The sequence below is a fragment of the Chenopodium album genome, chromosome 2 (assembly GCF_948465745.1).
Source record: "Chenopodium album chromosome 2, dcCheAlbu1.1, whole genome shotgun sequence".
Classification (NCBI taxonomy): domain Eukaryota; kingdom Viridiplantae; phylum Streptophyta; class Magnoliopsida; order Caryophyllales; family Amaranthaceae; genus Chenopodium; species Chenopodium album.
The window spans coordinates 12,184,123-12,195,550 of NC_137835.1; the positions used below are offsets into that span (position 1 = coordinate 12,184,123).

Sequence of the window (11,428 nt, forward strand, 5' to 3'; positions counted from 1 at the left end):
GGTATGAGCGAGTGGTGCATTGTCAATGCTTGGCTTCTTACTGGCAGGGGGCAACGACAGCTTGTTGTTATCGATTAAGTCTTGGATAGCTTCCTTAAGCTTCCAACAGTTTTCGGTGAGATGGCCCCTACCTTGGTGATACTTGTAGTGTGCATTGGGGTTCCAATTAACCGACCTCTTCTCGACTGGTGGGTCCCCAAATGGTCCAATAGGAGTTATAAGACCTTTTGCATTTAATCGATCAAATGCGGTGTCATACTTCATGCCAATAGGAGTAAAGTTCCTCCTAAATGGTTTCTTCTGTCCTTGATTGTTCATAGCAAGAACTTCTCCTAAATTAAAAGTGCTAACGTTGTTTTGAGTGGGCGGTTTTGGAAGAAGAAGGATTGTCGTTCTTCTTTCCTTTCCAGCCACTGTTGGAGTTATTGTTGGCAGCTTTTAACTTAGCCAAGTCGTCTTCAATATTGATCCCAATGTCATAAACGGCCTTGAAGGTATGGAGATTATTTTGATACTTGAGATGCTTGGAATATTTTTCTTGAAGATTTTTAATGAACAGCCTCACAGACTCTTTTTCACTTGGCACCTCAATCATCTTAGCTGAGGTTTCCCTCCATTTGTTAAAGAAAGAGGTGAAGCCTTCATTCTCTTTCTGCTTGAGGATTTCAAGTTCCTATGGTCAGTCTCGACTTGAATGTTGCACTTGTATCTATCAACGAAAGCCTTTGCTATGGACTCCCAGGTAGAGGTCTTTTCTTTCTCGAGAGAAAAGAACCATTGTTGGCAAACGGTCTCGAGAGATAGTGAGAACAGAGAAGGGAAAACCTTCTTATCGATACCCTTAATACTCATTATTGTTTCAAATGCTCTTAAATGAAAGTAAGGGTTGTCAGTTGCTCTGAATTTTGGGATGTCGTTGGCATTGAACTTCTGCGGAAGAAGATCTTTGTCCACCGAGACCCCTTGTGATGTAAGCCCTTGAAATTTGTAGTCGCTAGACAGCTTGCTTAGACTCTCTTGCATGAGGTCCATTTGTTGTTGCTTCACGGGATCATCGATCTTGAGTGCGAGAAGCTTCAGTGTCTCAGTCACGGTAACCAGTTGGTTCCTAAGATCATTGACTTCTTCTTGTGTTGCCATTATAGTCTTAGCTTTTCTCTTACGAGCTACGGGTTTGTCGAAAAGTTGGACTTGTACGAAGAGGTTGTCTTTGATTAACCGTCCTTCCTTTCTTGACCACTCGTTGTAAGTTAAACCATTTTGCGTTTTAATTACTTGACTCGAATCAACTTGAATTTACGGTTTATTTTAAGGAAGAAAAAAAAGAATAAAGTAAAAAGGGTGCATATTTTTGGCAAAAATAATGTACATATTTTTAGGGAACTAAGTATAGTTTTTTTTTCTTATTGGAGGATTAATATCCGACTTACCCCCTTAAAAAAATGACAGAAAAAACGCGCACACAAGACTCTCTTAAACATGGTCAAAGTATGTGTATTGGTGTGTGCGTTGAGTGTAAGTGACATGCTTGGACTCTTATGTAAGACCATGGGACTTAGTGCCTAAACTCGATCATCGACTCAAATAAGTACTATTGACAGCAAAATTTAACCGAATTAGTTAAAAAAAGATTAATTAGACTCTAGGTGATGACTCGACCAATAATCCGAACTGTCGGCCAAACGACAGGACTAGCGTCGCACCGTGGAGCTTGGCGCCAGACGACGGAGTTGTCGTCAGGCGCTACACTCCATAATGAGGCGCTACAGCTCAGACCTTGGCGCCAATATTGGAGCTTTGATCTGGGACTGTTTTCGGTGTTATTAGTCAATTGGGGTATGCCTAAAGTCGTACTAGGTCAATTCCGATTAAAATATTAGACTTCTTTGACTCAAATTAATTAATTAATTAATTAATTAATTAGGCAAAGTTCTTTAAGTCATTAATTTATTAAGTCTCAACACAAGTCAAACAAACGGTTAAGAGAAACATAGAATATATGCACAACAAATAATGCACAATTAGTCAAGTAGGCACAATATGATGCAATGCGTTTGCAACCTAACCATGGCTCTAGTTCTCTAAAGTTCGGGATATGGTTTAGTCAATAGAGGGTCCATGGTTAATTGTCCGGATGCACCGCGCGGAAGCCTAAACGTGAAGGGTTGGCACGAGTGGATGGGACACCGCGAGTTTAGAAAAACTCGCTTCCATGGTTTGGTGAATTCAACATGTCGGATGTACCCTTTGTTGCACAGAGCGTTCAATCGGGTAGATGGAGCATGAATTCCCAGAGGGTTATGTCCATATGTAGAACACATATGGGTTTCAGAAAAGTGAGAAAAAATTCAATCAGGAAGTGGGATCGAGCAAACAATACGAAAAACCGGTCGATATTAGAACGCATATTTCTGGCTCGGTAATGGGGGAAATTGGCGCCAGCAAACAGAGACTGGCGCCAACTTTTAACTGTAGCGCCTAGCGCCAATACTGTCGTCTAGCGCTACGACTAAAATGCTGGCGCCAAGCTCTGGCCCCTGACGCTACTTCCCACATGCCTCAGCAGCTTTCTGTGCTCGATAAAATTTTCCAGTTTCGCGCAGTGTTATTTCAGTCCTAGTTGTGAAAGATATTTCTCAAATTTCCTACGTGTAAAATCCTATGTTTTTAACTCATTACGGATGGTCTTTCCAATGAGATCTTTTTTATGCATATGACAATAATGTTAATCAAAATTACGCACATGAAATACTTAGAACTTTTCGAGTCTCATCCACTCATTCTAAATCATTGCCGAAACAAATTCAGGAATTAAAATAGAAATCCTCCCCAGTGGAGTCGCCAAAAACTGTAGGGAATAGATTCAAGCGTTAAACCCCTAGCTTGAACCCCACTATGGTCATACACTAAAGTACGGTGGCGTCCAAAAGGGAAGAAGATAGAGCAAAAGAGTCGCCAACAAGTTTTTTTAGGAACTTGTAAACCGTTCACGAGGTGAAGGTTACACCCCTTAACGATCCAAGAGATCGTTAACTCCATAAGGTCTAGAACCAAATAAGGGTTCGGGGATGAAGGTACAAATCCAACCTAAAAGATATTGAACCTGCCCTAATAATAGGCCTCTACTTTATTCTGATCGTATTCATGTGCGCTTTTTAATTAACATGCAATCAATAGGATTAACCCTAAACCTGTTTAATCTATGTTGGTTGAATATTAATGCACAAATAAATCTATTATTGGCGATCACTTGAAATTATAATCAAATTAAACATAACAAGATTATTGATTATCTTATTAAGCGTGATTACAAGTACCAAATTCCCTTAGACATGCATAAAAGGCGTGATCAGGCAATAACAATAAATATCAAGCAACATAATAATCATAAGAAATAATATAATCATAATCATAAAATTATAATCATCATCAAAATAATAATAATCATAATCATAATCATCATAAATTATAACAATTATAATCATAATCATGTTCATGTTAATATTAAAGCATAATAATAATAGCAAGATCCTAGGCATGATACTAACAAGATTAATAACAAACCCTAGCATGTCACTAAGCAATAAAAATCAAATCTTTAGCCCTAACATGATACTAACAATCATAAATATTAGGAAGAACATAGGAAGCATCGCAGGAATCATAATAAGCATATTTGATATTATAACCTTTTCCCTAAACATGATACTAAGAATATCATAATAACAATATAAACATGATTTCTACATCATAATATCAATTAATCAATTAAAGTACTTACTTTGATGCCTCGTACCTCTTTCTAATAACAAAATACACACGTTAGTAACTTCAAGGAAAATAAATAAACAAACAATTAAATTAAATAATTGGAAGAGAGATTTGGGACCAAACCCTCAGAAATTAAACCTTTCACGTCTAGAGCGAAGGCAACTTCGAATATGGCTAGGTGTTTCTAGATCTTGCGAATGCGAAATTTTGTATTTGAAAAAGCAAGGTTTAGAAAGAAAGATGATGAATGAAAACTGATTGTAGATGAGAATTCGTGAGAATTGGTTGTTGATGAGAATTGGTGAGAATTGGTGTCTGAAAACGGAGTTTTTAATACGTTATTTATAGAGAAAATCAGCCAAAAAGATAAAATAAACTAAACAGAGTCTGACGCACAAAAAACAGAGCTGGCGCAAACCCTGGCTAACTGGCGCCAGACACCAACACTAGCGCCAGGCGCCAATGGCTAGCGCCAGGCCTGGTTCCAGGCGCCAATGCCTGGAGTCAAGCGCCAAGCCTGGTTTTAACGCATTTTCGAAAATCAGATAAATTTGCCGTACTGGAGGATAAAATCATATAATTTCCTTGAAAATGCTATTTGATTTTAATTAAAACTCTGAAAAGTCAACAAAAGTCAATTTATCAATGCTAATTGAATTAGGAATGAAAAGAACCTTCTAGAAGAATCTAGAAGACTAAAACCATTCCTAATTGCATTAGGAATGATAAATCATATTAGGCTCTCCCCTAGATCATTGGGCCGTATATAAAGCTCAAACCGGGCCCAGTTTGGTAAATTGGCCATAACTTCCTCAATATTCATCGGAATTGGGCTTATAATATATCGTTGAAAAGCTCTTGTCAAGCCCCATCCAACTACACTACTATTGTACCCATATCATGGACCAACCAAACTAGATTGGCTGTTTTCTTAAAATAAGTTTTCAAAAATAGAGAGAAGAGAAAAGAAATTAAAACTATTCGCAACACTAGACTTTCCACACTTTCGCTTTTTTCGATTATGATTCGACGTGAAAGGTACTCATCACCGGGTTTGGTTTTGGGGAGACACAAATGGGTGTCTACAGTTTGCGACGGATGTTTTTCCGTCGGAAAATTGGGACGGACCTTCAGTTAAAGTCAATTTCAATTCCGACAAAGTTATTTCCGTCGTAATTTCCGTCGGAGATGAGGTTTACGACGGAAATTCCGTCGGAAATGACCAATTTCCTACAAAGTGTTTTCCGACGAACGTTTCTGACGGAATTCCGTCGGAACCCTTATTTCCGACGGATATTGGATAAGTTCCGACGAATTTTTTTCGTCGCAATTTTGTTGTTTTCTTGTAGTTTTTTTTTTAGAAGATAATTGCTCCTTGTACTTTTCAAACAAAGGAATTGATGTTATACGAAGTACCAGTATAATTTCTGAAGTTGTGATGTAACTTTATTTTATTTTATCTTTTTATTTTTTTTTATTATTTTTATTTTTTATCTTTTTTTGTTTATTTTGTTGATTTTTCAATTTTTTTTGTCAACTTTTGGTAGATTATGGGTAACTTTTTCAAGATTATGGGTAACTTCTGTAAATATATATAAGAGTAATGTTTTATGAGTGAAGATATAATGGGTAACTTTTTTTTATTTTAAAAGGGTAACTTTTGTGCATATAGAAGGATAACTTTTATTAGAATAAAGGGTAACTTTAGTGGATCATATACGCTTTATGTGTTCATTTGTGCAAGTCATGGCAGTTTTGATGTACAACTGTTTTTGGGTAATACTCGTAGTTGATTTCATTAAATATTTGGTATTTCACATGAAATTGATAATTAAATAGTTTACTATCTGCAAATTTGTGAAATCATTTGAAATGTGGCAAAGTAATGTGATTATATTCATTTTGATGGAGCTAGTTTTGTACTGCAATTACTGTGTTGCTAATGTAAATGCAATGACAGGGATGCAACCCGTCAACAATGGATATGGCAGGGACATTGGCAGATATTAGTGCGTTTTTGTAAAATATGGGTCACTTTTGTGGAAAAAAAGGGTCACTTTTGTGGAAAAAAAAGGTCACTTTTGTGAGAAAAAGGGTCACTTTGTGAAATATGGGTCATTTTTGTAAAAAACAAAAGGGTCACTTTTATAAGAAAAAAGAGTCACTTTTCGCAAAATATTCGATGTACAATAAAATTATTGTAATCCGGGGGCATGCAAAAGTTTTTGTTAAAAGTAATAACTAGACAAATTAAATATATTGTTAATTAGATAATAGTTATTAAAATTATCGTGTATAGCACATAATCTAACCTAGTAATTAAACTAATTCACACTAATTTAAGGCAAAAGCTTGAATATTAATTGAAGTTAATTCAAATTACAGATTTAAGAAGATAAATATAGCTTTAGGCTACAAGTCTCATGGTAGCTTGAAAATACAAATCTCACAAGATTTTTCTCATTTTTTTGGATAGATTTTGCTAAAAGACTCTTCTTTCTCCAATGTTGCCAAAAAGTGACTGCCAAAAAGCATACTGCTAATTAGGACTCGTTGTTTCCTAGTTCTAAGCATGAAAAGAATTCTTCCCCCAATGTTGCTTCTCTTCTCCCTAAACTTCCTTAATAAAGTTTGTCTTCTTCATTGGTGGAGATTAAGTTGACTTCCTGCCCTTCTTCTTCTGGTGTTATTGGTGGAGACCTCACTTTCTGTCACTTACCTGGCACAAGCAAAGCAAAGAATCAGTTGAAATAATTTCTTTGTATGCTTAAATGAAACAAAACTTTTGATTCATTGCAGTCTTAACGCATTTTTTTTTTAACCTAAGGTGTTCCTAAAGTTCTAATGTGACTATTACTTTCAGACAGGAATAAACGTTAGGATGTGTTATATTAAGTGAAAAGGCAAAGGAAATAAAAAGATGAGAAACTTAATTTATCCCATTTTATCTTTGCATGACAATTTGATTCAAAGTTGTAAATCCTTGTCGACTCCTTCCCCTACAGGGATCTTAGAATGAACTATCCCTATTCTTAAAATGATTGAAGACACTTATTAGTAATATTTACTTAATCAATTAAACTAACCATTCCTCCAGCAGCCTTAAATAAATTAGTTTTACCTGCACATCACCAGTTCTAATGATTCCCTCTTGACCAACAAAATCTTGATGAGCAAACCCTACTCAAATACACTACCAAATGACTCCTGCTCTTAACATGTGCAAAATGTTTATTAATAAGAACATTAAGAGGCTTTCTACAGCCAGCTTCCTCCAATAAAAACAAGACTGAATGAGAATGAACTAAGCAAAACAATGTTCATGAAAACAATATAATACGAAGTAAAGAAATCTTAAGTTACCCAACCACTGTCAACATAAAAAAAACATAAATTTCTGATAAAGAAATCTAGGCCACTTCTATTGCCCGTATGCCTCGAATTGAATTAGGATTCAACCAAGGACATAATGTAAAAGTAGGCATATTGAAACACATAAATTTTCTGAATATGGGCAATCCTATATTCCTATAAGCAAATTCCCACTATTACAATGATTTTTGGCATGAAATTTGAGGAAATTACATACCAATTCTTAACTGAAATTCCTAAAACCTCAAATTTCATGTCAAATTTCACATCCAAATTAAGGCTAAAGCACACAAATTTGAATATCTTAATAAAATTAAATGTCAAATAAACCTGTAGGCGTCGTTTGAAGTGCGCCTACGTTAAAAGCATGTGGTGAATATGCTTGACACTCATAGGAAGTGGGAATTGACATATACGATTAGGGACAAGGAAAGTAGGGAGCCTCCAACAAGTTTTTAAGGAACTTGTAAACCATTCACGGATCATAAAAGGCAACCACGATAAAGGGACAACGATAGGCAACAACGATTAACCCGTGAAGGTTACACCCCATTCATAATCCATGAGATTACTAACTCCATATGGTTCGGAACCACGAAAGGAGGATCGGGGATGATGGTACGAAGTGAGTCATGGAGTCACATTCGCCCGTATTGGCCTCTACTCGATTCTTATAGTGAAAAGTGATTCCTGCGATCTCAAAGGCATACAAACAAAATATTCAATTCACTCCAAACTATTATTATGTTAAATTGGTTTAATATTAATGCAACATATTATTCTAAAATATTGTGATCACTTGATTAAACAACAAGATTAAAAGGGAACCTAAACCGGTTGTCCAAATTATCTTATTAGGCGTGATTTTCAATTACATATTCCCTTTAAACATGCAATATGGTGATCAATAAATATAATAAAATAAACATTAATATTGGAAGCAATTCAACAATAATAGCGTTAGTCAAATCAAATATAAAATAACCCTAATCATGATACTAGCAATATTAAAATAAAATAAGAGTAATTAAATTGATTAATTACTCACATTCTACGCGTTCCTTTAAATTGCTACATCATGAATAAACTGTTAGTAACTTCAATAAAAATATAAATCAAATGGAAATTAAATTAAATAAATATAGATTTGATTTGGTCCAAACCCTCAGTTAATTATACCTTTCACGCCTTGGTTTAAGTATAGAACTTTGGGTATTGTATGGACTCCTTGGAGTGCTTAAGGAAGAAATGAAAGAATAGGGAGGCTAGTGTTTAGGATAAAGAGGGAGAAAATAATGATATGATGATCAAGCTTGTTGATCATTGAAAAAAGGGTGGTATGACCTCTATTTATAGAGAAAAAAGAGGGGTCGAATCAAGAAAAGATAAGAATTCGAATCGGATAAAACTCTTGCGATAGACAGCAGTTTTTGCGGTTTTTGTTTTTATCATATCTTTTGATCCAGAAATCGGAATAAGATGAATAAGATATCGTTGGAAATATATTGAAGTCTACTTTCTAACCCAATTAGAATCATATTAAAATATTTTTTAGAATAAAATATATGGCCGAAATAGTGAGACGGTGTCAGTTTTGGATAGAGTTTGACATTTTATTCATATCTTTTCCGTTATAGCTCGGAATTGATATTATAATATATCATTGGAAAGATAATTTCAAGGGCTATCCAACCATATAAAATTTGGATAAAAAATATGAGTCAAGAAAATAATATCTGTCTATCTTTGAACGTCTTTTAATTCGAATAGAATTAGGACTTTCAAAAAGAAAGGTTTTATTCAATTTCAAACTCTTTAATCTTATCTTTTCAAAAAGGATAATTAGGATCTTTTAGAAACTTTTAGAAGTTTCTAATTAATCCTAATTGGTTTAGGAATTGGATTAAATCATTTGGACCCTCCACATGATCATTGGGTCGTAGGTAAGGTGGGCTTAGGTTCGGTTTGGGCTCAATTTAATATTTTGGCCATAACTTATTCGTTATAACTCGGATTTGGGCTTATAATATATCGTTGGAAAGATCTTTTAAATCCCAATCCAACTATTCAATCATTGGACCCAGATTATGGACCAAAATAAACTGGATTAAACGTTTTTATAAAAATGACACGAAATAAATGATTTTAAAGGACACGAAATGAATTATTTTGGGTTTAAAGGCACGAAAAGAGGAAAATAAGTTATGGTTTGGGGAAATGGGCTAGGAATTGGGTTGGTTTATGAAATGGAAATATGGATTTAAGCACTCCAAGATTAAATACTCAACCCGACCAATAATGGCGGTGAAAGGTTGTTCATCATCGGGTTTGGTTTTGGGGAGACATTTTTAGGTGTCTACAAAACCATAGATTGTGAAAGTGATATTTGACCATTAAAAAGCATAATATGTCTTAGAGTCTTAACTCAAAAGCGCCATTGAACCGTTTGGAGCTCTATTACTTACGAAATAACCATTTTGAAAACACCGAAACTACAAGTCACACACTATGATTACGACCAATAAATTGGTAACTAACAAAGTTCATTATTTGAGCTAGTATTTAATAGTCATTGAAAAAGTTATTAAAGTAAAATAATGCAATTCCCTTTGCTCTTACACCTAATGTGGTAGTGAAACACTGAAACATTAGTAAAAATGTATTTCTTTACAGCTAACACCTTTGTTTGCAAATCAATTAATAAATAATTTTAACAATATCTTGATGTCTAACAGATGAAGCTAGCTTAATTGTTTGATCTAAATTTCGGATACTTTTACTTTTTCATCTTTGAGCTAACATGATACAGTGGGTTGGATGAATTTCTGCTGAAGGTATCGCCTATGTAAGAACAAATTGAAGGGTATTAGTTCCAAACTTTTAGGTCGGGTGAAAATATATGCAACCTCATTAAATATGAATTTAGCTTCCTCCATCAAAGAACAAGCTTATTAAGTGCGAACATAGAAGTATTAGTTTTTATTCACCTCTTTCAAGTTCTTGATTTTGTTGCCTCAAATGTTTGTCTGAAAATACAAGTAGCAAGATAAGTAATAAGCTTTCCTCAAATTAATAATGCCAATTCCAACATGATAGAAGGTGATAGTTCAGAGGAAAATATTCAATAAAAAAAATAAAAAACTTACCTCACACCGATCGAACAATATTCATTACTCCCCTGGTATAAAAGCTCTATCTCTATCTATTGTTATTCTACATCACAATTATTGTTTATTTCTCATCTCCCATCACCAAATTAAACTTTTTACTGCAAGTAAACCAAACCAGCTTGGACCAAGCAAATATATAGACTAATTCAAAATTCAAAGTTCCTATTTTCTAGCACCCCAATTAAGTTCCTTCAAGTTTAGTATTTTTCGGTACCTAGGTTGTCCCTGATTGTGCAGCAAAGAGATGCTGTAAAATTTGTTCTTAACTTCTAAGGAACTTCTTAAGCTCTACAGTATACAGGCTTTTTTTTTTAAAAAAAATTTATCACGGGCTAAAAGATTAAACCTTATCTCATTCTTCGAGTACTTCTCAATGTGTTCTTGGAGGACAAACTTAACCTTTTGCAGCCAGTCAGAGATGTCCCCCCTGTTATACTAATAAGCAATAAACCAGAAATAACTTATCTCTTGATGCGTGAACCAAACTGACAATAGCCGCGTCGTGGAGAACCACTGACCTAAAAGACGATTCCGCGCTACCTCCCGGTGCAGTAGACAATTGCGGTCGCCCTCCAGGATAAGCACGGCGCCGGAGTTTATGTGCACTCACAAACCCGACTGGAACTCAGAATACTCGCCCAGAAAACAGAACAGAAAGAACATGTATTTAGATAAGTTTAGAGAAAAGAGAAGACTGATTGTGTTGTGTGTTTTGGCTAAGAAAACCACCGAATATTTATAGGGTGAAGAGGAAAAACGGAAAGCATGAAAGGTGGGAAGAATCTGGCCAAGAAAACGACCAGATTAATCTGGTCAGTCAACAACCGAGGCAAGAAACAAGGAATTAATCAGTCAGCTACAATCAAGGAATTAATGGCTGATTAATTCTCACAACAGTCAGAAAAGAATAAACCCAACAGACAAAAAGGAATATTCTGTTTAACAAAGAAAAGGGAAATAAAATTTCTCCAAAAAGATAACAAGGACCCACGCCCGCGCATCGCATTCCCCAAGACCCCAAGACCCCAAGTCCCGAGGCCCGAGCCCGACCCGACCCGACCCGGCTCGGCTCGGCGCGCGCGCGCGCGTGTGTGTGTGTGGAGTAACACACACCT

General features: G+C 35.4%; 1 long non-coding RNA gene across 1 annotated transcript; it reads right to left on the reverse strand.

Annotated features, from left to right (window-relative positions):
- Nucleotides 1-9,770: 9,770 nt before the first annotated feature.
- LOC145583137 (uncharacterized) lies at nt 9,771-10,689 on the reverse strand. Its single transcript, XR_014100066.1, has 2 exons — nt 10,131-10,689; nt 9,771-9,984 (listed from the first exon to the last, which is right to left on the reverse strand). It is a non-coding gene; the product is annotated as an uncharacterized LOC145583137 (long non-coding RNA).
- Between the last annotated feature and the right edge of the window lie 739 nt (nt 10,690-11,428).